At 50.8% G+C, this 7,500-nt stretch overlaps 1 protein-coding gene across 1 annotated transcript in view; it reads right to left on the reverse strand.

The window, feature by feature from the left end:
• The window catches only part of LOC109876991 (kinesin-like protein KIF13A), a 132,444-nt gene that overhangs the window by 57,009 nt on the left and 67,935 nt on the right, over window positions 1–7,500 (reverse strand).

Below are 7,500 nucleotides of genomic sequence, written 5' to 3' on the forward strand. Positions count from 1 at the left end.
CATCTGATCATTCAACTGGGTCATAGCAGGCAGGCAGCGGTGGGGTGGACTGACTGACTGACAGGGGCTATGGATGGAGGGGCTATGGATGGAGGGGACTATGGATGGAGGGGCTATGGATGGAGGGACTATGGGTGGAGGGACTATGGATGGAGGGACTATGGATGGAGGGACTATGGATGGAGGGACTATGGATGGAGGGACTATGGATGGAGGGGCTATGGATGGAGTGGCTATGGATGGAGGGACTATGGATGGAGGGGGCTATGGATGGAGGGACTATGGATGGAGGGGACTATGGATGGAGGGACTATGGATGGAGGGACTATGGATGGAGGGACTATGGGTGGAGGGACTATGGATGGAGGGACTATGGATGGAGGGACTATGGATGGAGGGGCTATGGATGGAGGGGACTATGGGTGGAGGGACTATGGATGGAGGGACTATGGATGGAGGGGCTATGGATGGAGGGACTATGGATGGAGGGACTATGGATGGAGGGGCTATGGATGGAGGGGACTATGGATGGAGGGGACTATGGATGGAGGGGCTATGGATGGAGGGACTATGGGTGGAGGGACTATGGATGGAGGGACTATGGATGGAGGGACTATGGATGGAGGGGACTATGGATGGAGGGACTATGGATGGAGGGACTATGGATGGAGGGGCTATGGATGGAGGGGCTATGGATGGAGGGGCTATGGATGGAGGGGCTATGGATGGAGGGGACTATGGATGGAGGGACTATGGATGGAGGGACTATGGATGGAGGGACTATGGATGGAGGGGCTATGGATGGAGGGCTATGGATGGAGGGGCTATGGATGGAGGGGGCTATGGATGGAGGGGACTATGGATGGAGGGGACTATGGATGGAGGGGACTATGGATGGAGGGACTATGGATGGAGGGGCTATGGATGGAGGGACTATGGGTGGAGGGACTATGGATGGAGGGGACTATGGATGGAGGGACTTTGGATGGAGGGACTATGGATGGAGGGACTATGGATGGAGGGGACTATGGATGGAGGAGACTATGGATGGAGGGGACAATGGATGGAGGGACTATGGATGGAGGGACTATGGATGGAGGGGACTATGGATGGAGGGACTATGGTTGGAGGGGACTATGGATGGAGGGACTATGGATGGAGGGGCTATGGATGGAGGGGACTATGGATGGAGGGGACTATGGATGGAGGGACTATGGATGGAGGGACTATGGATGGAGGGACTATGGATGGAGGGGACTATGGATGGAGGGGACTATGGATTGAGGGGACTATGGATGGAGGAGACTATGGATGGAGGGACTATGGATGGAGGAGACTATGGATGGAGGGGACTATGGATGGAGGGACTATGGATGGAGGGGACTATGGATGGAGGGGACTATGGATGGAGGAGACTATGGATGGAGGGGACTATGGATGGAGGGACTATGGATGGAGGGACTATGGTTGGAGGGGACTATGGATGGAGGGACTATGGATGGAGGGGACTATGGACGGAGGGGACTATGGATGGAGGGGACTATGGATGGAGGGACTATGGATGGAGGGTCTATGGATGGAGGGACTATGGATGGAGGGACTATGGATGGAGGGGACTATGGATGGAGGGACTATGGATGGAGGGACTATGGATGGAGGGACTATGGATGGAGGGGCTATGGATGGAGGGGCTATGGATGGAAGGACTATGGATGGAGGGACTATGGATGGAGGGGACTATGGATGGAGGGACTATGGTTGGAGGGGACTATGGATGGAGGGACTATGGATGGAGGGGCTATGGATGGAGGGGACTATGGATGGAGGGGACTATGGATGGAGGGACTATGGATGGAGGGACTATGGATGGAGGGACTATGGATGGAGGGGACTATGGATGGAGGGGACTATGGATTGAGGGGACTATGGATGGAGGAGACTATGGATGGAGGGGACAATGGATGGAGGGACTATGGATGGAGGGGACTATGGATGGAGGGGACTATGGATGGAGGGACTATGGATGGAGGGACTATGGATGGAGGGACTATGGATGGAGGGGACTATGGATGGAGGGGACTATGGATTGAGGGGACTATGGATGGAGGAGACTATGGATGGAGGGACTATGGATGGAGAAGACTATGGATGGAGGGGACTATGGATGGAGGGACTATGGATGGAGGGGACTATGGATGGAGGGGACTATGGATGGAGGAGACTATGGATGGAGGGGACTATGGATGGAGGGGACTATGGATTGAGGGGACTATGGATGGAGGAGACTATGGATGGAGGGACTATGGATGGAGGAGACTATGGATGGAGGGGACTATGGATGGAGGGACTATGGATGGAGGGGACTATGGATGGAGGGGGACTATGGATGGAGGAGACTATGGATGGAGGGGAACTATGGATGGAGGGACTATGGATGGAGGGGACTATGGTTGGAGGGGACTATGGATGGAGGGACTATGGATGGAGGGGACTTATGGACGGGAGGGGACTATGGATGGAGGGGACTATGGATGGAGGGACTTATGGATGGAGGGTCTATGGATGGAGGGACTATGGATGGAGGGACTATGGATGGAGGGGACTATGGATGGAGGGACTATGGATGGAGGGACTATGGATGGAGGGACTATGGATGGAGGGGCTATGGATGGAGGGGCTATGGATGGAGGGGCTATGGATGGAGGGACTATGGATGGAGGGACTATGGATGGAGGGGACTATGGATGGAGGGACTATGGTTGGAGGGGACTATGGATGGAGGGACTATGGATGGAGGGGCTATGGATGGAGGGGGACTATGGATGGAGGGGACTATGGATGGAGGGACTATGGATGGAGGGACTATGGATGGAGGGACTATGGATGGAGGGGACTATGGATGGAGGGGACTATGGATTGAGGGGACTATGGATGGAGGAGACTATGGATGGAGGGACTATGGATGGAGGGACTATGGATGGAGGGACTATGGATGGAGGGACTATGGATGGAGGGACTATGGTTGGAGGGACTATGGATGGAGGGACTATGGATGGAGGGGACTATGGATGGAGGGGACTATGGATGGAGGGGACTATGGATGGAGGGACTATGGATGGAGGGTCTATGGATGGAGGGACTATGGATGGAGGGGATGGATGGAGGGTAATACACCGTTCTCTCTGGTTAATACACCGTTCTCTCTGGTAATACACAGTTCTCTATGGTAATGAGCCGTTCTCTATGGTAATACACAGTTCTCTATGGTAATGTACCGTTCTCTATGGTAATACACAGTTCTCTATGGTAATGGTTCGTTCTCTATGGTAATGGTACGTTCTCTACAGTAATGGTACGTTCTCTATGGTAATCCTGGAGACTGTGATGGTAAAAGGGGTGATGAAATGAAATTGTGATGAAGGTAGCATAGCTGTCAAAACCATATGTTCATTGTATTGGAGACACAGAGCGAGGCTTTTATTTCCTTGCCTATGGGACTACTTGCCTAGGGACTATGGATGGAGGGACTATGGGTGGAGGGGCTATGGATGGAGGGACTATGGGTGGAGGGGACTATGGATGGAGGGGCTATGGATGGAGGGGCTATGGATGGAGGGACTATGGATGGAGGGACTATGGATGGAGGGACTATGGGTGGAGGGGCTATGGATGGAGGGACTATGGGTGGAGGGGACTATGGATGAGGGACTATGGATGGAGGGACTATGGATGGAGGGGACTATGGATGGAGGGACTATGGGTGGAGGGGACTATGGATGGAGGGACTATGGATGGAGGGGACTATGGGTGGAGGGGACTATGGATGGAGGGACTATGGATGGAGGGACTATGGATGGAGGGACTATGGGTGGGGGGGCTATGGATGGAGGGACTATGGTGGAGGGGACTATGGATGGAGGGACTATGGATGGAGGGACTATGGATGGAGGGACTATGGATGGAGGGGACTATGGGTGGAGGGACTATGGATGGAGGGGCTATGGATGGAGGGACTATGGATAGAGGGACTATGGATGGAGGGACTATGGATGGAGGGGACTATGGATGGAGGGACTATGGGTGGAGGGGACTATGGATGGAGGGACTATGGATGGAGGGGCTATGGATGGAGGGGCTATGGATGGAGGGACTATGGGTGGAGGGACTATGGATGGAGGTACTATGGATGGAAGGGACTATGGATGGAGGGACTATGGATGGAGGGACTATGGATGGAGGGACTATGGTTGGAGGGGGCTATGGATGGAGGGACTATGGTTGGAGGGGGCTATGGATGGAGGGACTATGGATGGAGGGACTATGGATGGAGGGGACTATGGGTGGAGGGGACTATGGATGGAGGGACTATGGTTGGAGGAGACTATGGATGGAGGGACTATGGTTGGAGGGGGCTATGGATGGAGGGACTATGGATGGAGGGACTATGGGTGGAGGGGGCTATGGATGGAGGGACTATGGATGGAGGGACTATGGTTGGAGGGGGCTATGGATGGAGGAGACTATGGATGGAGGGACTATGGATGGAGGGACTATGGATGGAGGGACTATGGATGGAGGGACTATGGATGGAGGGACTATGGTTGGAGGGGGCTATGGATGGAGGGACTATGGATGGAGGGGACTATGGATGGAGGAGACTCTCTGGTAATACACAGTTCTCTATGGTAATACACAGTTCTCTATGGTAATACACAGTTCTCTATGGTAATGGGCCGTTCTCTATGGTAATGGGCCGTTCTCTATGGTAATACACAGTTTCTCTATGGTAATGGACCGTTCTCTATGGTAAAACACAGTTCTCTATGGTAATGAGCCGTTCTCTATGGTAATACACAGTTCTCTATGGTAATGGACCGTTCTCTATAGTAATACACAGTTCTCTATAGTAATACACAGTTCTCTAACTATAGTAATACACCGTTCTCTATGGTAATACACAGTTCTCTATGGTAATACACAGTTCTCTATAGTAATACACAGTTCTCTATGGTAATACACAGTGCTCTATGGTAATGGGCCGTTCTCTATGGTAATGGTACGTTCTCTATGGTAATGGGCCGTTCTCTATGGTAATACACAGTTCTCTATGGTAATGAGCCATTCTCTACTCTCCACTGGCTCCAGGTCATCTACAAGTCTATGCTAGGTAAAGCTCCGCCTTATCTCAGCTCACTGGTCACGATGGCAACACCCATCCGTAGCACGCGCTCCAGCAGGTGTATCTCACTGATCATCCCTAAAGCCAACACCTCATTTGGCCGCCTTTCGTTCCAGTACTCTGCTGCCTGTGACTGGAACGAATTGCAAAAATCGCTGAAGTTGGAGACTTTTATCTCCCTCACCAACTTCAAACATCAGCTATCTGAGCAGCTAACCGATCGCTGCAGCTTGTACATAGTCTATTGGTAAATAGCCCACCCTTTTCACCTACCTCATCCCGTACTGTTTCTATTTATTTACTTTTCTGCTCTTCTGCACACCAATATCTCTACCTGTACATGACCATCTGATCTTTTATCACTCCAGTGTTAATCTGCAAAATTGTAATTATTTGCCTACCTCCTCATGCCTTTTTGCACACATTGTATATAGACCCCCCCTTCGTTTTCTACTGTGTTATTGACTTGTTAATTGTTTACTCCATGTGTAACTCTTTGTTGTATGCTCACACTGCTATGCTTTATCTTGGCCAGGTCGCAGTTGCAAATGAGAACTTGTTCTCAACTAGCCTACCTGGTTAAATAAAGGTGTTCTCAACTAGCCTACCTGGTTAAATAAAGGTGTTCTCAACTAGCCTACCTGGTTAAATAAAGGTGTTCTCAACTAGCCACCTGGTTAAATAAAGGTGTTCTCAACTAGCCTACCTGGTTAAATAAAGGTGTTCTCAACTAGCCTACCTGGTTAAAGGTAAAAGGGTAACTAGCACCTGGGTTAAATAAAGGTGTTCTCAATAGCCACCTGGTTAAATAAGGGTTCTCAACTATAGCCTACCTGGTTAAATAAGGGTGTTCTCAACTAGGCCTACCTGGTTAAATAAAGGTGGAAAAAAAAAAAAAAAAAAAAAAAAAAAAAAATGGTAATACACAGTTCTCTATGGTAATGAGCCGTTCTCTATGGTAATACACAGTTCTCTATGGTAATACACAGTTCTCTATGGTAATGAGCCGTTCTCTATGGTAATACACAGTTCTCTATGGTAATACACAGTTCTCTATGGTAATGAGCCGTTCTCTATGGTAATACACAGTTCTCTATGGTAATGAGCCGTTCTCTATGGTAATACACAGTTCTCTATGGTAATGAGCCGTTCTCTATGGTAATACACAGTTCTCTATGGTAATGAGCCGTTCTCTATGGTAATACACAGTTCTCTATGGTAATGAGCCGTTCTCTATGGTAATACACAGTTCTCTATGGTAATAGGCCGTTCTCTATGGTAATACACAGTTCTCTATGGTAATGGTACGTTCTCTATGGTAATACACAGTTCTCTATGGTAATGTGCCGTTCTCTATGGTAATACACAGTTCTCTATGGTAATAGGCCGTTCTCTATGGTAATACACAGTTCTCTATGGTAATGTGCCGTTCTCTATGGTAATACACAGTTCTTTATGGTAATGGTTCGTTCTCTATGGTAATGGTACGTTCTCTACAGTAATGGTACGTTCTCTATGGTAATCCTGGAGACTGTGATGGTAAAAGGGGTGATGAAATGAAACTGTGATGAAGGTGGCATAGCTGTCAAAACCATATGTTCATTGTATTGGAGACACAGAGCGAGGCTTTTATTTCCTTGTCTAAGTGCTGTACTCTGCCTGTCAGCACCTCACCTACCCAGGTGGACATCTCCCTGCCAGCATCTCTCCTACCCAGGTGGACATCTCCCTGCCAGCATCTCTCCTACCCAGGTGGACATCTCCCTGTCTCCACCTCTCCTACCCAGGTGGACATCTCCCTGTCTCCACCTCTCCTACCCAGGTGGACATCTCCCTGCCAGCATCTCTCCTACCCAGGTGGACATCTCCCTGCCAGCATCTCTCCTACCCAGGTGGACATCTCCCTGCCAGCACCTCACCTACCCAGGTGGACATCTCCCTGTCTCCATCTCTCCTACCCAGGTGGACATCTCCCTGTCTCCACCTCACCTACCCAGGTGGACATCTCCCTGTCTCCATCTCTCCTACCCAGGTGGGCATCTCCCTGTCTCCACCTCACCTACCCAGGTGGACATCTCCCTGTCTCCACCTCTCCTACCCAGGTGGACATCTCCCTGTCTCCACCTCTCCTACCCAGGTGGACATCTCCCTGTCTCCACCTCTCCTACCCAGGTGGACATCTCCCTGTCTCCACCTCTCCTACCCAGGTGGACATCTCCCTGTCTCCACCTCTCCTACCCAGGTGGACATCTCCCTGTCTCCACCTCTCCTACCCAGGTGGACATCTCCCTGTCTCCACCTCTCCTACCCAGGTGGACACC

The sequence above is a fragment of the Oncorhynchus kisutch genome, unplaced genomic scaffold, assembly GCF_002021735.2.
Source record: "Oncorhynchus kisutch isolate 150728-3 unplaced genomic scaffold, Okis_V2 Okis02a-Okis13b_hom, whole genome shotgun sequence".
NCBI lineage: Eukaryota > Metazoa > Chordata > Actinopteri > Salmoniformes > Salmonidae > Oncorhynchus > Oncorhynchus kisutch.